The sequence below is a fragment of the Stegostoma tigrinum genome, chromosome 13 (assembly GCF_030684315.1).
Source record: "Stegostoma tigrinum isolate sSteTig4 chromosome 13, sSteTig4.hap1, whole genome shotgun sequence".
Taxonomy (NCBI): domain Eukaryota; kingdom Metazoa; phylum Chordata; class Chondrichthyes; order Orectolobiformes; family Stegostomatidae; genus Stegostoma; species Stegostoma tigrinum.
This window is the reverse complement of record NC_081366.1, coordinates 77,364,160-77,386,821: the sequence shown is the minus strand read 5'-3', so window position 1 is coordinate 77,386,821 and position 22,662 is coordinate 77,364,160. Positions and strand designations below refer to the sequence as shown.

The following is a 22,662-nucleotide window of genomic DNA, read 5'->3' as shown; positions in this document are numbered from 1 at the left end:
AGTGAACACAGAATGGAAAAATATGTTCCCTTTCAAAGGATACATGTCAAACAGTTAATTACAGTTTAAAAACATGGGGGTGTGGAGTCAACTAAGTATCGAAAACTGAAGATTGTCGAAAACAAAAATGGAAGAAATACATATTGGCCAGCAAAGACAAGTTAACATTTTGATATGATACTTTATCAGAATGGATAGAATAAAAGTTAGGGTGTTAGGTCATGGACCTAAAACATTACAGTTTATGTCTCCACAGATGAAGCCTGATCTGCTGAATATTCGACATTATTTTTATTTCAGATATGCAGTATCTTTCTTTTGTAAAGCATAGATAAGCATTTTAAGTAAGATCGACAAAAAAGTGGAATCTTTTGAAGTTCCTCAATCGCAGTCTTCCCTTTTATTTTGCCAATGGTTTGAATGATTTGATCTTCTAACTCATTAGTCACACTAATCTGAATTGAAATTAATTTTCAGTTGTCTTAATATGAAAAACATGACAAGACGACATACAAAGATATCAAGAGATGTTTGCCCTTACTTCATGGATGAACGAATAACTGCAACAATAGCATATCTAGAATGTTAAACTGGCATTCACAAAGGGAGGATGGCAATAAGGTTCCAAGGAGTCAACCAAAAATAAGATTCCAGTTGTCATGGCCCACCACCTAAAATCGCCCAAATGCTGACCAGGAGCAATGTCCCATTCCATTAACACTTTCTTTGCAACAATGAGAGGCAGGCCATGGCCCATTAAAAAGCAATGTACATGGCAGCTTGTCCTGCTCCATGTCTAATTCACCTCTCAGGAGAACTCTCATCCTGATCAAGCTGGACCAGAAACATGCACTGCTCATCCCAGCCCATGTGTCAATTCAGACACAGATTTGCTGCCACAGTGGTGACCCCAATTCAGAAATTGGGTAAATAACTAGCAGCTGGACACACAATAACTGTCAGAGCCTGAAGCATGCAACAAGAGGCAACAAAGAGTTGGTATTCATTTATGTGGATAATGGTACTGGTTGGATTTAATCTAGTTCCTGGAAATTAAGATCAATGAAAAGAGGAATCACTGTCAGACTGAAGTCAAGCTTTGCATTGCGTGCCTTTGCATCACCTGCCCTTAGTGTCTAAATCAAAATATAATCTTAATTATGACGCAATCAGGAAGCTCACCCTAAGATCGAAAAAAGAGGAACAGCAGTTGTCGATATCAGCCATTCAGCCAGCTTCTCAGTATGGCCATGGTTGATCTGACTGTGGCCTTCTGATTTCTGACTACCCCCATAATTCCCTCAATCAAAGATCTGTCACTCATATTTGAACGTCTTCAATTACCAAGTCTCTCCAATGTTCTCTGGCGAAGTGCAATGAAAATGTTCACAACCTTCAGACCAAAAATTTATCCTTATCTCCATCTTAAATAGGAAATCTTATAATTTTAACTGTGCATCACCAACCAACAAAGGTCAGAGATTGAGATTCCCCCATGAGGGCGAATTCTGTCAGACATCAGCACTGTCAAGCCCCTCAGAATTTTTTTACGTTTCATTCTTCATGCTCCCTTTTATACTCCAACGATTATAAGCCCAAACTTAAGCTATAACTTAAGTCCAAACTTGCTCAAACTTTTCTTACTATTACAACCCCTTCAAGCCAGAATTGAGTCTAGAAAACCCTTGTTGAACTGTACCAATGCAAGTCAGCAAAGGCGAGTCCAAAGCTTGAGGGCATAAGTTTAAGGTGAGAGGGGCAAGAATTAAAAGGGAACCTAACGGGCAACTTTTTTGCAAAGAGGGTGGTGTGTGTATGGAACAAACCACCAGAGGAAACGGAGCAGGCTGGTACAAATACAACACTTAAAAGGCCTCTGGATGAGTATATGAACAGGTAAGGATTGGAGGGACATGAGCCAAATGCTTGCAAATAGGACTAGATTAATTTAGGATATCTGGTCAGTGCAGACAAGTTGGACCAAAGATAATAGGAACTGCAGATGCTGGAGAATCCAAGACAACAAAACGTGAGGCTGGATGAACACAGCAGGCCAAGAGGCGGCGCCGATACAGTCATCAATGTACCGGAGGAAGAGGTGGGGTTTGGGGCCTGTGTAGGTGCGGAAGAGGGACTGTTCCACGTAACCTACAAAGAGGCAGGCATGGCTGGGGCCCATGCGGGTGCCCATGGCCACCCCCCTAGTCTGTAGGAAGTGGGAGCCCGGAGGTTGGTGGGGTGGTGTGTGGGAACGAGGGGAATCCTCTTTGGACGGTTGTGGCGGGGTGTGAGGGATGTGTTGCGGGAAATACGGGAGACGCGGTCGAGGGCGTTCTCGATCACTGTGGGGGGAAAGTTGCGGTCCTTGAAGATCTTGGACATCTGGGATGTGCGGGAGTGGAATGTCTTGTCGTGGGAGCAGAAGCGGCGGAGGCGGAGGAATTGGGAATAGGGGATGGAATTTTTGCAGGAGGGTGGGTGGGAGGAGGTGTAGGAGGAGCTTCACCAGCTTCAAAATCTCTCCTTTCCCCACCGCATCCCAAAACCAGCCCAGTTTGTCCCCTCCCCCGCACTGCACCACACAACCAGCCCAGCTCTTCCCCTCCACCCACTGAATTCTTTAGATGACATGTCCATCATGGGCCTCCTGCAGTGCCACAATGATGCCACCCGAAGGTTGCAAGAACAGCGACTCATATTCTGCCTGGGAACCCTGCAGCCCAATGGTATCAATGTGGACTTCACCAGCATCAAAATCTCCCTGTCCCCCACCGCATCCCTAAACCAGCCCAGTTCGTCCCCTCCTCGCACTGCACCACACAACCAGCCCAGCTCTTCCCCTCCACCCACTGCATCCCAAAACAAGTCCAACCTGTCTCTGCCTCCCTAACCTGTTCTTCCTCTCACCCATCCCTTCCTCCCACCCCAAGCCGCACCTCCATCTCCTACCTACTAACCTCATCCCACCTCCTTGACCTGTCCGTCTTCCCTGGACTGACCTATCCCCTCCCTACCTCCCCACCTATACTCTCTCCACCTATCTTCTTTTCTCTCCATCTTCGGTCCACCTCCCCCTCTCTCCCTATTTATTCCAGAACCCTCACCCCATCCCCCTCTCTGATGAAGGGTCTAGGCCCGAAACGTCAGCTTTTGTGCTCCTGAGATGCTGCTTGGCCTGCTGTGTTCATCCAGCCTCACATTTTGTTAAGTTAGACCAAAGGGTCTGTTTCCATGCCCATATATCTCTATGATTCTATATCCCCACTTAAATAGGGAGAGATCACCATGACCCGTATAGTTGTAACAAGACTATAAAACCCCTTCCCCTTGCGATAAAGTACACCATTGAGTTTGCAACCTAACAAGTGATTTGTGCACATGGAAAACCCAGGCCCACCTGTACAGCAGCATTCTGCAACCTCACTCCTCCTGAATAATATTTTCTATTGTTCTTGTAAAAGTGGACAACCTCACATTTTTTCCCCCCACACAGCTGCCAAATTTTCCCCATTCGCTTATCCCATTTATATCCCTTGAAAGCGTCTATCCCCCTCATAACTCAATCTCAGCTCCACCTTGTGGTAGAGGTTCATCAGTGCTACTAGTTACATTACCCGAGAATCCACGGCATTGCTGCACACATATGTCACAGCACTTGAACCTGTAAATTACCTTTTTCCCAAATGAGAAATGATCCCAAGCAACCTGACTCTGACTTAAACATTGATTCTTAAGGGAACCCATGATTCATTTGAAGTTATTTTACTTGATGCCACAATTTTCATAAACACAGTTACAATTTTAAGTGAGCATCATGCAGAGATCCCTGGGGCAATCCAATTGTTAATCAACCAGAAAATGATTCATTGATCCTGGCTGCTTCTTGTTGGTTAGCCAATAGTCTATTCATGTTAATAATCACTTCCAACACTTCATTTTGTGGTGACCTTTTTATCACAGAACCCCTAGCATGTGGCTGCAAGACATTCAGCACTGAGTCCATACTAATCCTCCAAACAGCATCCTACCTAGACCCAACCATCTACCCTATCCCTATAACCCTGGATGTCCCATGGCTAATCTGCCTAACCTGTACATCTTTGGACTAAGGGACATGGAGAGAACGTCCAAACTCCTCACAGATAGTCACTTGAGGGTGGAATCAAGTCAAGGTCCCTAGCACTGTGAGGCAGCAATGCTAACCACAGACCCACTGTGGCACTTTACTGAATGACTTTTGAAAATGCATACACTATGCTTTGTTGTTGATTGTTACATTAATTGTTACTTGACAAGTCTCTTTTCTCATAAAATCATGTTGATTCTACCCGAGTGCGCTATGACTTAAATATCCTTCTGTAGCCTCTTTAATAACATTAGACTAATTAACCTATAGCTTCCCGGTTCTTAGAGAGAGCAAGGGCTACAGATGCTGGAGTCACAGACAACAGGGTGTGGAGCTAGAAGGGCACAGGGGGCCAGGCAGCATCAGAGGAGCAGGAAAGCTGACATTTTGGGTTGGGACCCTTTCGGCAACTCCACACTGTGTTGTTTCTAGTTTCTCCCCTCCTTTCTTGAATAGAGGTGCTTTATTTGTGGTTATCCAAATTACTGGAACGTTTCCAAAATCTCAAATCTAGAAATTACAAGAACAAAAGTCCATAATCCCAAAAGCAAATGCAGTAGGGAGGGGGTGTGATATCATAATCAACAGTTTGGGAACGGCTGTCGAGAACAACCCGATGAAAGGTGGATGATGGAGGCTAACGAGATAGGATAAGAGACTGCTGGTTCTGTAATTATGTTTGTGCAGCATTCCCACACATCTATCACTATATGCCACCCCCAACCCCATCAACTGCCTGTTAAGTTATTGTAGATTTACAATGGTTTTGGATAAATAAAACTTTTTATCACTGTTACATAATCCTAAAATGTTGTCATTGTTTTATGTCTTAGTTAAGTATCTCAATCTGGTTCACGTTTATAATTAGATATTCCAATATCCCAAAATTCAGAAATGCCTTGATTCCAAGCATTCTGGATTAAAGGGCTCATACCCCAGTCTCACCCTCTAAGGGGCCAGCACTCACTTTTGCTTCGCTTTTCCTCTTTAATATACTTATAGAAGTTGTTATGTCTGGTTTTAGATCTCTTGCTAGTTTTCTCACATATTCTAATTTCTCTGACTTTTAATTTCTTTCGACGCCCCTTGCTGGTTTATAACATTTTTTTCCAATTTTCTGGATTGCCACTCAGCTTTGCAGCATTGTAAACTTTGAAATTTACAAATTTCTGCAAAAGAATCTGAGAACCTGCATTAGATGGAATGGGGTGCTTTCCTATATAATTCAACAGAGGACAATTTCTACACACAAAGTCTAGAGCTATTCACCACCAAGGGACAGGCAACCAAGCCACAGCTACTGTAAGGACCTTCAGGGCTGCTCCATCATTAACTAAGATACTGGCTGATCTACAACCTCATTTGCAGTTTTTTGCTTGATTCTCATGTTCTTTGAGTCTCTTAAGGGTCCAAATCAACAACACCTTTGAAAACACTCAATAACCTGGAATCCATAGCCCTCCAAGGCAGATAATTCGAAAGATCCAAGAGAAGAATTTCCCAGTAATCTAAAATGGTTAACTCCTCATCTTAAGATTGCAACTGTAATTACGGCTTTTGAAAAGAGGTCTTATAGAATTCAAGATGGCAAACTGGACAAGACAAAAATTAGACATTGATTCCACCAGTCCATCCTTTGTCAGTGTTAAAATCAAAATTCTTTCCTTCCTTACTTTTAAAGCTTTCATTAAAAACTAGCTGAGTTCAGTGTTAGATGTAATACCTCAATTTCCAATTAAAAAGTTAATTTAGGCCCAAATCAATATCTACAATAAATTAAATGTTGAAGTACAAAGACAATACAAATGTCATTTTCAAAACCAAAATAATTCAACTTCATAGTCTCCAAAGCTTAACATAAATTACTAGACTCCCAGCATTGAAATTCTCTTCAGTGAGTTCCAGTTTTAAAGAAAGTTTGGCATAATTATTCACCAATCTCAAGTCAGCAACTGTGAAATAACAGCATTTCAAAAGAATTTTAATGATATAAAAATCTTGTCATCACAAGAATGAAAGTTCCTAGTGAGACTGAGGAGCTTCTGACAGCTGTCAATTGCCATCCAAAGCTTGAAGAATCCTGTCCCGCTGATAACAGTGGCATGGTTGCAGGATGGAAGATGGTCATGTACTTAATTCTCTGTACAGTGAGGTGCTAGAGCCTAATGGTCAATAGAACGTCCAAGGCTCAGCTTCAAGGGATACTTCCAGGCTTTACATATGGTGGCCCCAAAAATCAATTTTCATACCTGGGGACAAGAGCAATAAAGGGCTGTTACCTGTGAGAGCACGACAACAAGCAGCTATGATTGGCACCAAGTTCCTGTACCAAGAACAGCCCACAATGACACCTAATAATCATTCCACAGGAGGGACATGGAAGAAGACGCTTGTTATAGATTGGCCTTTTTGGCCATCAGCAAACATGAATTATTAGCAGCATGGGTTTGATTTGCTGCATGTTCATCATACATGGATTGTAGGATGCTACTAGCAACAATACTGAGAATACCCAGTGCAGATATCCATTTTCCATTCGTTTTTCTCTTTTATGAAGCTATTTCTGAGTGTCTGGTGTCAAGGCTGGATTTTACAAGTTTTCCTATTCTGCCTATTTTGATGGAAATTTGTTCAGCTGTTTCAAACTATAGTATACAGGTACAGACAGTTAACAGAAGGTTAAAAGACTGGACCACATATGGCTACAGCAGTTGTTCCAGGTGTTTTTAATTTGGGCAGTTTACAAAGTAACAGAGAAACCAAGCAGGAAGAATCCATTGAAATGGCAGGGAGGGGTCATTCAGTACAAAAAATTCAATTGGGATGAAAAGTACAGTGCAAAATAAAAAGTGGACAGAATAGCAAGGCTAAATTAAAGAGTCTTTTTCCTGAGGCAGCCCTATCCCTTAAGCTAACACAACATTTGTCTTTACAAACTTTAAAGGATTTGTGAGCAAAAGACTAAGTATCTATACTGGTCTCTGGGAATGGAAACAAATGAGATCATAGCAAAACTGAACTGCTTTTCTAAAGGCAAACAAACCCAACTACAAATCTACTATATCAAAGCAATTGCATAACCTGATTTTTTTTTGATCAATGAATTTTGATTTTAAATTCTTGCGTGCTGTCCAGTTCGATTATTTTTATATTGCAAAACTGTGATCCAGATTAGTTATTACTTAACTATTATAAGTGAAAGCAAATAATCAGTGTCATTATTCAAGTTGCTGTGCCCATTTTAAAAGTTTCCATTTTTAAAATGAAATTTCCATTAACTCATTTCACACGCCAAGCCTCCATTCTACAACCCCACCTTCACTTCAGTGTTTCAATCGTTTCCTCTTAGTAAGGCAGGTGCGGCCAGTGAAAATAGTTCAGCAAAATATTTTCTAAATTCACCCAGCCCCTCCCTTGATTCAATGTTTCTCATCAGTTTATACAGAAAGGCTAGTTTAAGAGCTTGCACCTGTCTTAATAATTATTAAATCCAGTCTCAAACCACACCAACATATAATTAAAATCCAGATAGACCATTTAAACAACTCCAGCATCACAAATGGCAAAAATACCACTGGGATTGTAAATAAATAATCACTTCAGAAGTGACCACAACAGCAAAACAATAAGGCAGGACAATTTTCATTATTTACCTGAAAAATGTGGTTTTTGAATGGTGGTTCGAATGTTTCGCTTCCTTTATTAAAATAGCAACTTTACAACACTACACACTAATTGATCAGTTTTATCTCCTCTGTCACTATTAAATCAAAGAACTGCTTTGTCTTCATAAAATTAGATCAACATGGCTGACCAAGCCCTTAATAGATCCAGTCTCAATTGCAGTCCACTTACAGGAAAAAGAAACAGAAATACTGATCAAAATGGAGGTTGAAAATTCTCACGGGACCTTCAGCTTGTTACTGACACCGCTTGCAACAGTCTGCAGATTCTTACAAATGACACGCACATCACTGAAACCAGCAAGCTTTCAAGGCTTCTCTAATTGGATATGATCCAAAAGAACTGCACTGCACTGCACAATATATTTCTGGCAAGTACAAAGAGTGAGGGAATTTGATATTATCTCCAATCTCATCTGCAGAAATAAGAAACTGTATCACAGCCATTCAACTGTGTCAATTCTTTTTTTAATTATTATTGGATTTAATTCTAAGAATGCAGTAAGAAGATATTTTTGACTCAAATGTGTCATCTAGAGGGCTCAATTACTATTGAATTTACCCTGATTATACCAAGATTTTGACTTTGAAAAATTTTCTCATGCAAAGCTAACACAAAGTGAAAATTTTACACATTTGGCATTATCAGGAGAAAATCTGCACAAAGATTGGGAGTATAGGCAAAACAGTGGATTAAGCTGCAAGTGGAAATGGCCATAAGCACCTATTTATCATTACTGTCACTCATGCCAGTGGCACTTCTGTGCAGACTGTAATGCACATAGGTCATGGCTTTAGACACTGGCTACAATGTCAAACGTTCAAAGCAACCATATAGATAGGTTAGCTTCTCCAGTATCATAAGCAAAGGTTTGTTTTTTTTTCATATCTTGGACATTCCCCAATGCCATGCTTCATTCCAAAACCAAAATACTTACAACAAACTCATGAGTTAAGAACAGAAAATGCTGAAGAAAATACCCAACTCTGTCACAGCAACCGAAAACAACCATGTAAATTCCTCACTCGGACACCCAGCCCTAAGTTTAAGTGATTTGAATTACACATTAGGTTGCCCTCACATTCCACACACAAATATACTAATACGTGTCTATATCCTATTGCAGCCTGTACTTCTTATATCAGTTAGATGAGTGCCACTACGGAGCAAAGCTGAGATAATTCTGGATCAATGAAATACAGAATTCCAGGTACTTGTCTTATTTTAACATACGCCATGACACAATGAGACAGTGAGCTGAAAATCATGTTCTGGTGTTTCAAGAGTTGTCACAAAAGTTAAAAGATTTTTAAGGAGTACACAACAGTACCTAATTTACATGTCTTCTGGATCTAGGATGACAGAAAGCACAAACCAGTTTCTGTGCTTAACAAAAATTGCTTGATGTAAAATATATTCTAGCTACAGTTAACTCTTATCAAAGCTCAGCACATAGCTCTATTAATTAAAACACAAATCCCCTTTTAAAATCGTCCTCCCACAAGCATAAAATACACATACAACTGGAGGGAGAAAAGGGTTATCAATAGAAAAACTGAGAAAAGATTGCAGTGGTTCCTGTTCAATGATTCTTATGATTCTTGTAATGGTCAGAATGTTATTTCTCAGTCCAATTATCACCTTTATCCTCAGTATGTACCCTGCTAATTTGAGATGACAATCTCAGAGACATTCTCAACTATCCATTCCACACCTTCATTATTTGCCTTTCTTTCACACTCCAAATTTCTATCCTTTAAAACTTACGGGGATGACAGAAAATTGGTTCAGTTTTATGGAATAACTCAATCATCAGCAATTATTGCAGCCTATCTAGCAGCTGCAATCTTTTTAATATGAGCCTCATTATGTAAGCATTTTTAAAAAGAAATTTTAAAATTTCTCCAGGAAAATAACCTCTAAGAGCTTCATATGTGGTTTCAACTTATAATGCTTATTTCCATCTATCAAAATTACTATGTTTAACCCTGTCAATTTCAATATAGGTTTACCCAGGTTATTTCCTTAAATTCCAGAACGTTTGCTAAATGCCTCAGGCACTAACCTGTACGCAGCCAATATAGGATTATAACACTGTAAAGAAAACTAAGAAAGCACATCTGACAGAAAAGCATAAATTTCCTGCACTTTACCAATCAACTTACACTGCATCAGCAATACCCAGTCCTTTTGGACCTAATTCATTTGTTTAGCCATTTTATCAACTCACATGAAGATGCCTCAACATCCATTTACTCATATTTTAGTAGTGAATGATCAAACTTAAATATCTCCTTTCTGGACCTCAAATTATAACATTGATTTTCCTCACCAGGTCTGCATCACGATCTGAAATCTCCTGTTTCAACTGCATCATTTTTTGCATTCATTCATGTTCCCTTGCTTTAGTTCACTCATATACTTCTAATTCTATTTTTCTGATTTCCAACTCTAGTTTTTCATTCACACTTTATGCTCAAGCAGCTCCAGCTGTAACTAAATATCATCCATGAGTGATATTTCACTCCTGGAGTACTGGCCTTTTCCACATTTCCTCTGAACCCAAATGCAGGCTAGTATCGTAATTATTTCTGCCCTCTGCCTTCTGTTAGGTATCGTTATCTACAGTTTGCCTTGCAAGTCGCTCAATGTAGGCTTTGACATTTAACTGAAAACTACTAGGTACAACTCAGAAATCTTTTGCTATTTCCAGTGCCAAATCTTAAATGCAGTGCAGAAATTGGTGCTTCCCTTTGCCTGTTTTATTTGCTAATACCATACCCAGATCCTCATTGCTTATGTTTATAAAATCATGAAGGCTATAGATAAGGTGAATGGTAAGTGTGTTTCCCCTAAGCTGGAGGATTTCAAGTCTGGAGGCATACTTATAAGGTGAGAGAAAAAAAAGATTTAAAAAGAGATGGGGGCAATTTTCTTTACACAGAGAGTGGTCCATGTGTGAAATGAACTTCCAGGCAAAGTGGTGGATGCGGGTATAGTTACAACATTTAAAAGACATTTAGATCAATACATCAATAACAAATGTTAGGGGAGATATGGGGCAAGCGCAGGTAGGGGGAACTATGTTAGTTTGGGATTACGATTGGCATGGACTGATAGACTGAAGGGTCTGTTTCCGTGCTGTATAACTATGTTTCAGATCAAATCCAGCATGAATCCCTCTCTGTCATGGCACATTGGAGTATGAAATAAACCCCCTTAACAAAAAGTATTTGTTGTTCAAGTAAATCGACTCTAGCAACAGGTAAACACTGGTGAACCTTGGACATTTAACCCTACTAATTATAGATCTAATCCATTATCAACTCTCTCAGACACAGACAGGGAAAGAAATATGGATTATGGATTGATTGAAAAACTGGGAAAGCATTTCAGTGGTTCCTGTTCTCAGGGCTTACTGACATGATTTGTAGACCGATCAGAGCGCTACTTTGCAGCTGGCCTTCTCTGAAACCTTCTATTGGTTTGCAAGAGGCACAAGGTGGCTCATTCACTTGCAAAAGTCTGCCATATCAACTAGAAGTCACAGCTTGCAGCAGATAAACTTGTTTTCTTCAGGCTTAAAGTGGCTGAATGCAGAAAACAAAGAGTACATGCCTAAAATACTGGTGGCCAAATGCTTCTATGTATCTTGTTCACCACCCCCACCTCTTCAGTTACGAGAACCAATCACGTAATTGTGGGCAGGCAGAAGACTTTTGTTATGGGTAATTGGTCACCAGTCCAAAAATCAATCCACTATTTGCTGCCAACCAAAACTCCACTTGTACACAACCATTCAGCGTCAGTTCATCTGCAACCTATGTTACAATCCACGACTGTACAGACAATGCTCACAATGAGTCTCAAGCTACTTGCTTTCAAACCATGTGGCAATATTTGCAATCCTGATTCCAAAACTCATTTCAGTCCACAGCTGAATGTCTCAAAAGACAGTGTCTTTACATATAACACACGTTACAAGAGATTCTCAATTTATCATAAATTTCAGCTGTAATTATTCTGATGAAACCACAACGAATAGATATTCTGCAACTTCGCAAACAGTTTAAAAAATTATACTTTCCCATTGCAGCAACCCGTCATTTGACACTTGATTGCCCTATTCCAGCCATCTATTTCAAAATCACTTAGAAATCATGCATTATGGTCAATTTTGCTCATCGTATAAATGTAATGGGTATTTTGTTAAACATGCCTATGCAGTTTCTAGAAGCAATAGCTGAAATTTCAACAAGACTGCGTAGACAAGTCAGAAAAACGGTAGGTAAATCACGGTTGGTCATAGTAATTTAGTTGTGTTGTACTAGCCAAAATTTCTACCAAATGATCAAACTAGAACTGTATGATACAATCATTCAAATTAATCTCCCATGGAGGGTTTGGCATAAAATCTGTTGTTTCTAAAAACTCTCATATTTTTTGCAAAAAAAAGTGCTAATTTCTACTAAGATTTTACTCAATATATATCTGGATACACAACATGAAACGATGAGTTGCATTTTCAACTGCATTCTCTCTGAACCAATAGTCATGGATAGTAACACAGATTTTGAGTATTGCTGAAAAGTTACACACTTTGTTGACATTTTTCATCTTGCACTCAGGTCAATTTGTAAGAGTACCAATTCAAGGGAAAAGCCAACACTGATATTGTATGACAGGAGAAAGGTGAGTCATGTGATGTGAATTTCAGTGACAGTCTGATGCCAGGTATTTTGGCCACGTGTCCTGAAAACTAGTGAACAACACATCCCTTTGGAGGGGTTCCCAACAAAACAGGTACTGACTGTAAACCCTGAAAGGGTTGCAGATGCTGTGAATCAGGAACAAAAACAGAAGTTGCTGGAAAAGCTCAGCAAGTCTGGCAACATCTATGAAGAAAAATTAGAGTTACTGCTTCAGATCCGGTGACCCTCAGCACTGACTGTAGTTTGGAAAATGCTGGTTTATAAATAGAAGATAGGGTGGGGGGAGGAGGTAAGGAGTAAATAACAGTTAGAGAGAAAGCCCAAGAGAGATCAGTTGAATAGACAAAGGAGTTGGTGACGATCTGGCTAGGAGGTGAATGGCCATTAATGGGGACTGTCAGTGACTAACTTAGGGACCGTGTAATGGCAGACTAGGTGATAACAAGGCCAGGCGTGTGGGATCAGGAGCTAGGACATGGGATGCTGACCTTCATTTGCCTTCCACTTTAAAATACCACCCTGCTCCCTAGCCAATGTGTGTCTCAGGTTGCTGTGGTACTCCAGCGAAGCTCAATGTAAGCTACAAGAACAACATCTCATTTACCCTGCAGCCCTCCAGACTCGATCTCGAGTCCAATAATTTTAGGGCCTGAACTGTCCCATGTCCTAGCTCCCTACCCCACACACCAGACCTTGTTATCTCACAGTCTGTCATTACAAACTACCAATGGTTAGTCATTAACAGACCCCATTAACAGCCATTCACCCTTTGAGCCAGATCACTATCGACCCCTTTTGTCTATCCAACTGTTCTTCTCTCTCTTTGGGTTCTATCCCCACCTATTGTTTACTCCTTACCTCCTCCCCCCACCCTATCTTCTGCTGATGAGTGTATGAGTGCACCCAACAAGCACATCCTCACAAAACTCTCAACCTTTGTCCAATATTGGATGCTTCTACGATTGCTGGATAATCCTAAATGTGAGAGAATTACCATGTGAATGCATGTAGGATAGTCAGTTGGGATTACAGACTGGTGCACATTGATATACTGGAAGCAACATATATTAATGCAAAGGACCCCTGTTGTGTAGGCAGAAAGAATACATACAAACGTTGCACCTAATTCAACTCGACTTTGTAACAAAATAGATGACAGCAATTCTCTAGCTCTTACAAGCGATGGCTCAACCAATACATTCAAACTGTCTGGTTGAAAACTTAAAACTGTCGACTGTCATTTACTGGCAATTTTTTTGGCAAAGCCTCTACCAGTCAGAGTCCACTTGGAAACCAACGGGCATTTACCTCTCATGCAACACATATACTTGTTTCCCTTTGAATTGGAACTCTTGAAAATTGCCCCAATAAGTACAAGACAAAAAAACTTCATCAAAATGTGTCATTTTACAGCCATATTCAAGTGCATACTCTCCATACAACAAAAATTGTTCACTTGCACTCCAGTAACATTGCCTAGCTCAAGATCTGCCTCTACCTCAACCCAATCTGTCACTGAAGTGCTCCCACATGCTTTTGTTACATTCCTTCAATTACTCTGCCTCTCATGCTGTAATTTGTTGAGAAATTTTTTCTACTTATTTGATCATTTCAGGCAACAATGGCCCCTATTCACCTCAAACTAGTTCATGGATAGAGAGAAAAAACAGTGCACCGATGAACAAAGTCATACATTGACGTACATTTTCATTTTTGGGCGGCACGGCGGCAGAGTGGTTAGCACTGCAGCCTCACAGCGCCAGGGCCCCGGGTATGATTCCACTCACAGGCGACCGTCTGTGTGGAGTTTGCATATTCTCCCAGTGTCTGCATGGGTTTCCTCCGGGTGCTCCAGTTTCCTCCCACGGTCCAAAGATGCGCAGGCTAGATGGATTGGCCGTGCTAAATTGCCTGCAGCGTTCAAGGATATGTAGTTTGGGTGGGATGCTCCAAGGGTCAGTGTGGACTTGTTGGGCCGAAGGGCCTGTTTCCACACTGTAGGGATTCTATGATGATGATTTTATATCCATCAGGTTTGACTAGGCTCTACAATTGTTCATCTCTGCACAATTCTAAGCTTGCACAAGAAGTAACTAAATACATTTAGAAGTATAAATACATGGAACACTAAGTATATAGTCTGGTACCTCACGTTAACTTTGGAAGGTATATGATTGAAGTATTTTGTCAAAACTTTGACACTTCAACCTTTTGCAACATAAGCAATACAGTGTACAGCCAAAAAATGACTTACAAGATAAAACCAAGAGCATTTGTCAGATCAATAACCAGGACTATTATAATCAATCTGAAGATGCTGTTATGAAACACTAAGAACCCACAGCAGGCTTTATTCCATAAATGTTTCAAATGTAATGTGTGCTTAGAAAAAAAATTGCACTGCATATTATCCAACTACAAATTTAACATTTATATAATGCCATAAAATTTTTCCAAGGCAATTTTGTTCTGGGTTTCAGGACGAAGCAAACTGTGCGGTTAAATTTCCACGTGTAGTGAATTCTAGACAGCACTAAAACCTTGATCGAGTGACAAGCTGCTCCTAAGCTCAAATAAACAAATACATTGGCAATATTCAATCAATACAATCTTGCATTTTTCAGATAGAGAAAAAAGATCAGTATCTGAATCTGTCTTGGGCTCCAATCATTAAAGCTATATCCATTGTTGTGGAGAGTACCTGTTGGTTGACCTCTCGCTCAATTTTCACTGCCATGTTTACACTGGTTTTCTTATGCAGAAGGAATTTGAAGAATTTGATTGGCGTGTGCTCAGCTCGTGTTATAATCAATGGTGAAAACTGTCCTCTCAACTACGTTATCATTCTACACTTTGTTAAAGCACCTGATGTTGAGGAGCAACCTTGTCAAAGGATTAGTAGATTGCCACATTTCTTCTCCATATCGCTCAGCCAGCATCTGCTTTAAAACTTCACTCACCTTTCTGGGCAAGTTTGACACTTGACATTGTTTCAAAATGTTTGAAACATTCTATTCAAACAAGTAAAAGAAAGCAGAGATTGCTTTTGTCTATTTTCTATAACTGCATTTCTTCACAGTCAACATGAACTTTCATGACCTTGTTTCTTTTTGTGCAAAGGTATAACTCAAGTGTTCTAGTTGTAGCTGAGATTATTTATCTCCATTTGTATATCGTGTGCATTTGTATTTAAAGGTAGATGTAATACGCAGCGTCTATATCACCAAAACAAACCTAGGCTTTGTTTAGAAATAAGGCTTTTATTCTACAGGTAAAAACAGCAACCAAATTTCTAGTCAGTCTTTCATTTCACAATACATTAACTTTACTAGCCTTGCCTGCACTGAATATTTTGCACAAGCATTACTGCATCTATACTTGTTCAAAGACATTTAGTAACTAGATTTCATTAAGGTCAGCCACTTTGCCAAGGTTCCTCTGCTTAGCAGAGGACATTTCTGTTCTCACATAACGTTAGGTGAAACCGGATTTTCTGAAGCACAGCTGCACAAATAGATGAACAAAATAATGGCTATCTATCCGAAACAAGTGCTTGTATCTTAAAGTCTCCTTTCAACAATTCATTCAATGTAAAACTACTTTCTTAATAGAAGTCACAGTGAATTGATGACTGACTGTTGAGGCCTACAGTTCAAAACATTCTATCGTAATCTCATGGTCTAGAAATAGAAACAAGTGTCAACAAAAGTTGAAACATCAGTGTGACTCGGCATACTATTCATTCAAACTCAGGCAAGTTGATTCCTGACTAACAGTGCTGAAAATCTCTTGATTCTGATAACTGCATGCCCCCATGCTTGAAAACTGGTCAAAATGTTTTCTCACAGACTGACAGTTAATTTAAAGAAAAAGGATAGTTGGTACAAGCTAGAAGCCACACAAACAGCCCACCATTCTACATGGAACCTGTTCTCATTAATTGACATTAGCTCCTAGTTTTTCATTTTTTAAAAAATCCCCCTTCAGGTTCACATACTCTATTCTGTAATTTCATTCTGCCACACTATCCTCGAAAACCCAACATTTCTATCACTGATAGGATCACGGCAGTTCTGTGGAAGGGTCACTGGACCCAAAACATTCACATTGCTTTCTATCTACAGATGCGGCCAAACCTGCCAGCAATTTCCGATCTCCAGCATCTGGAGTTTTTTTTTGGCTTTTTTGATTCCTATTACTCTGGTCAGTAACGTACTTGCTCCCTTTATCTCACCCACGCGCCAACATTGGGAGTCAAGCTTTTATCTCAATAGTTCCCACAGTCTTGCATGCCGTTCCCAAACACGACCTTTTTAACCTTCCTCCCCTTGACGAATATTTTTTAATTCATGTAACATAGGGAGTCATTCAGCCTATGCTGCTAGTGTTGTCTCTCTGAATGAGCTATCTAATCAGAACCACTCTTTTGCTCTTAGGTCATTGTCCTCCAACTTCTTTTCTTCTTCAATTTTACATTCAATTCTCTTTTGAAAATGAGAACATTTGAAAAATTTGATAGCTCTCCAGCTACCTTCTTTCTTGTCTTGACAAATGCTTTTATTTGGTTGTCTCTAAAACCCCTTTAGACATTGCTTTATGCTAAGTGTGCTATAGAAATATGCTCCAGGAAGGAAGAATTTGAAGTTGCAATTAAAGCACTGTCAACTCAAAGCAAGAAAATATTTACTCCTTATTTCACTATTTAAAAACAGACTTCAGCAATCTTAATGCCAAAGCCATGTGCAAAAGTCTTGCCATCAATATGACATATTTTAATTTAAAAACAAATCAAAAATCTCAATTTACTAACAAGGTCATATGCTGGCAGTTTGTAATGATCAAAATATTTCCATATATTTTAAATGCACCAAGCATTTACAGTATGAATACTGGCTTCTACACAGTATGGGGTTTCAGTTGTGACTTCATGTTGTAAGTAGGCATAATTACAGCTTGCTGCTCAGGTGGGGAACTTCAGAGGAAGCGATAAAGTATATTAGCTGCTTGATACTCTGATGGGCAGCAAGAATACTTAGTTTAGAGTCTTTTGAGCCTGCAGCTTAAGATACCTAACTTAACTCACAATAAAAGTGAATCAGCTAAAGCAATGATGAAAATTTAAAAAAGCCTTATCTCAGTTTCCTGTCTGTAGATAGTGAAATTGCACCAAGTCATATTTGGATAAGCTGAAATTCCAGTTGTGACAAAGGTGTCAGGCGTTCCTGTTAACAGAATAGCAAATCCAACAATGATACCCATGGCAAGCAAAAGTTCTGGCTGGTACTGGTAACTCCAAATTAAGCACACTCACCGAAGCTTGTCATATGACCACGCCTAGCAACTGCAGTAAAGTTAGGCCATGCTAGAGTATTATGACATGGAACTCATTTACTATTTGACATTGACATCTCCTGTACAGGAATGCTCATGCTCCGAAATATGGCTGAGAAAGTTAAAGGTGTTGTTGATTGGTGAGAAAGTAAAGTGTGGAACCAGGCCTTTCGGCCCAACAGGTCCTTGGAGCATCCCACCCAGGCCCATCCCCATAAACACTATGGGCAATTTAGCATGGCCAATCCACCTAGCCAATGAAATAGCAGGTTTGAGGAGTGTTTGTGTATGCTTCTAAATAGGCTCAAAAAATATGTGCACTGGTCAGGGTTAAGTGTGCAATGCAAAACAAGTCTGCATGAAAAAACATCCAGGAAATCGATATACAGTGCCAAGTGAAAACTCTATGCACAAGCTGTTAATAACTTCCAATGTTGTAAGCGCTTCCTGAGCTTGTACTTTTCCATTCCAAAAATCATAATGAACTATCAATTTGTATTCCTCAAAGTGAAAACAGCTTCTTATCTTCACAGTAGTTTCTTCACAATGCACTATTCTCCACTCACATAGTAGTATCGGTCAGGGCCAAACAATAGCAACCCTTTGTAATGAGATAGATTGGTGTCTTTTGTTTCTTCAATCCCTTCAAAAAGAATTGCTAAGCAAAAAGTTGGTGAGGCAAGCAAGGCCTGATTCAAAACAGCAAGCTGCTCATCTTCCTGGAAAATTAGGCAGAGTGATGACCACAATATCAATGCAAATCATACATGTGGTTTTGAAGAAATCAGGTACATTTAAGTAGTCATTGGACAAGCATATGGACGTACATGGAATAGTGTAGGTTAGATGGGCTTGAGACCGGCATGACAGGTCGGCACAACATCGAGGGCCAAAGGGCCTGTATTGTGCTGTAATGTTCTATACCAAACAAAGGTAAATTCACAATTTCCGCCACAGAATTGGGTAATCTTACCAATTAAACAAGTTGTCTTCCAACTATTATTCAGGATTCGTAATCATTTTCCCTCTTGTGCCTTGAACAAATTTAACTGAACTCCCAGCTTTCCTGTTTCAAAAATCCAGACTGTCTTGGTTCCATTTCTGAATACCCTTATTAGACAGGTGAAAACCATAGGATTTTCCATAATGGATCTGAGCTGTTTCAAATTAACTAGTCAGCTGACAGATTTTTAAAAAATGTATAGTTTCTTGGTTTCATTTACCACTTAGCGTACGAGTCAGGTTTATTCTTGTGTGCATAAAAAAATTAACTTATTTCCACACCTATCCTGCAGCAATTTGTCAGAACTCCTGAAAAATGTCACTCCACAAAACGAAAAAAATACACTGTAATCTTTGGATGGCAACTAATGGCCAGGATTATTAATTGACCAATTTGTGATAATATCATCTAGTTTAAAAAAAAGTCAAAACAGATAGTGCTGAGAAAGTCCGTTCCCACTACAGCAAATAAAGAAAGAAGTCACACAACACCACGTTATAGTCCAACAGCTTTATCTGAAATCACAAGCCCTTGGAGCAGCAATCCGAAAGCTTGTCATTTCAGATAAACCGGTTGAACTATAACTTGGTACTGTGTGACTTCTAACTTTGTCCACCCTAGTCCAAAACAGGCAACTCCACATCATATAAAACAAATAACATGAAGGGCAATATTGTTGAATTAAAAGTTTAAATCTTCCTTTATATTTTATTTCAGAATATGATATCCACAAGTTAGTTATTTGCATGACCACAATTAGACTCTGTGGGACAGGTTTTGCAGAAGGTGCCTGACAATTACCTCAAAGGGAGCAGGAATTACCACAGGAACTCAGAAGAAATAATATAAATCTCTGAACCCAACAGAAACTCAACGATTATTCTGGTCTCAGCAACTGATGCCCCAAATACCCTACACAGCCATTGGGCTGCTTATATCAAGACTCACTGCCATAAAACTGGAGCAGCACACAGATTTGTAGTACATGGTTGGCTATTTGTAAAATTAAACAACTATGAATGGATACAGAACAGCAGATGGTCAGACATGCTAATGCTGTTTACAATAGCAATTCAGCAATTCAAAACTCCAAACATATGACTGAGGAACAATGTTGGCCGCTTGGCACTTTGTGCCTACTCCAGAGTCAATAAAATCATGGTAGATCAGATTTTGACCGCAACACTACATTCCTGCATTTCCCCAATAGTCTTTCATTCCTTGGGAAACAAGAATCAATGTCTCTCTACCGCAAAAAATATTCAAAGATTCTGCCATTGAAGGAAGGCATTTCCAAAGACACTCAGCTCTCAGAGGAAAATAAGCTTTGTTGTCTGTTTTAAATGGGTCATCTCTTATTTTTAAACTACAACCCCTAGTTTGAGATTCTTCCACAACGGGAAACATCTTTGCAACATCTACCCAGTTAAATCCCCTCAGGATCTTATATGTTTCATTAAGTCACCTTTGACTCTTCTAAACTCCAGATGACACAAGCCAAGCCTGTACAGCCATTCCTCATTGGGCATTTCAGGAATTAGACCAGTCACACTTCTCTGAATTGCTTCCAACACATTAACGTCCTTAAGTACAGTACCAGTGCTGTACAGTTCGCCAACTACAGGATCACCAATGCCCCGAATAACTCAAGCATCACCTCTCCTACTTTTGCATTCAATTCCCCTCGTAATAAAGCATAACATTGTTTTAGCTTTCCTGATTACTTGCTGTACCTGCATTCTAGCTTGCAGTGAGTCATGCACTAGGCCAGCCTCATCTCTCTATATCGCTCTGCAATCTGTCACCATATACTTTTTCTTATTCTTTCTGCCAAAATGGACAATTCCACATTGTACTTAATTTGCCAGATCTTTGCCCACTCACATAACCTATCAGTATCTCTTTATATGCTCACATCCGCCTCACAACTCATTTTCCAATCGATCTTCATGTCATCAGCAAATTTAGCTCCTATGCCTTTGATCCATTCGTCAAAATCATAGAAATAAATGGTAAAGTTGTGGCATATCACTCGTCATTCTTGCAGCTTAAAAAGGCTTATTTATTTCTCCTTCCAGTCAGCCAGCCAATCTTCCATCCATGCTCGTAAGTAAGCCTTTACACACAAAGGTTTTGTTCTTATTTTCCAAATAACCTCTACGTGGCACCTTATCAGAGATAACAAGGTTTTGATCAGTGAGGTCAAATTAATTACTGACTGCATAATGAAAGTGTCCCAAGGTAGCAGTGATCATAACATTACTGAATTTTATTTATACTTTAAGGGAGAGAAATGAGTTCAAGTATGCTATTTTGATTTTAAACAAGGATAATTATGAAGGTATGAAAGTAGAGCTAGCAAAAGCGGACTGACAATTTAGGTTAACGAATAGGTCATCAGAGATGTCGTAGCAGCCATTTAAGGGGATATTCCAGAAAGTGCAGGCTAGATGTATTTCAATAACAAAAAGGCATATAATACTGCAAAGATAGGTAGCAGGTCAGAAGATTGGACAGAATATATAAAAAAATTAAAAGATTAAGAAAGAAGGAAAGACTAAGGTATGAGAGAAAGTTAGCCAAAAATAGAAAACTTTTCTTCAGATATTTAAAAAAGAAAATATGAACAGTGTAAGTGTTGGCCCTTTAGAAAATGAGTCTGAGGAATTGCTAATAGAGGACGAAGACAGCAAACAAACTGAACAGATATTTTGCATCAGTCTTCACTAGGGAGGATCCAAGTAGCATCTCAGAAACAGATGTAATTTGGGAATTGAAAGGGAAGGAAGAATTCCAGAAAATTATGAATGGCAGGAAAGTAATCGTGAACTAAATATTGGAACTGAGAGTTGACAAGGCTCCAGGTCCTAATGGGTTTCAGCCAAGGGTCTCAGAAGAAGTTGCCAGTGAAGCAGTTTATGTTTTGATTTTAACTGATCAAAATTTGTTCGATTCAGGGAAGGCTGAAAAATAGCTAACGTAGCCACTTTATTCAAAAAGAGTTTGAGGCCAGAAACTACAGGCTACTTAGATTAACATCTGTCATAAGGAAAATGTTGGAGGCTGTTATTAAGACGTTATAATAGGGCAGTCGGGTAAGAACTTGATAATTAGAGCCAGCGTAGTCTTGTCAAATGGATATTGTATTTAACTAATTTATTGGAATACTACTTTGAAAAAAATAACTTGTGTTGAAGATAAAGGGGAACCAATAGATGTATTTAAATTCCCAGAAAGTATTTGATAAGGTGCGACAGAGATAATGTGAACTGCAGATGCTGGAGAATCCGAGATAACAAAGTGTAGAGCTGGATGAACACAGCAGGCCAAGCAGCATCTGAGGAGCAGGAAAGCTGACGTTTCGGGCCTAGACCCTTCTTTTCCACATTGTACTTAATTTGCCAGATCTTTGCCCACTCACATAACCTATCAGTATCTCTTTATATGCTCATGTCCTCCTCACAACTCACTTTCCAATCTATCTTCACGTCATCAGCAAATTTAGCTCCTATGCCTTTGATCCGTTATCAAAATCATAGAAATAAATGGTAAAGTTGTGGCATATCACTCATGTCATTCTTGCAGCTTAAAAAGGCTTATTTATTTCTACTCTCTCCTTCCAGTCAGCCAGCCAATCTTACATCCATGCTCGTAAGTAAGCCTTTACACACAAAGGTTTTATTTTTATTTTCCCAATAACCTCTATGTGACACCTTATCAGAGACAACAAGGTGTGGAGAAATCTGATGATTCATTAGATACTGTGCTCTCTGGTTGATAACAGAACATGTCAGCATTTGTGCTCC

General features: G+C 39.5%; 1 protein-coding gene across 2 annotated transcripts in view; it reads right to left on the bottom strand.

Moving 5' to 3' along the window:
* LOC125458176 (lysine-specific demethylase 3B-like) overlaps positions 1-22,662 on the bottom strand; it is a 113,574-nt gene that overhangs the window by 87,050 nt on the left and 3,862 nt on the right. The window lies entirely within an intron of this gene.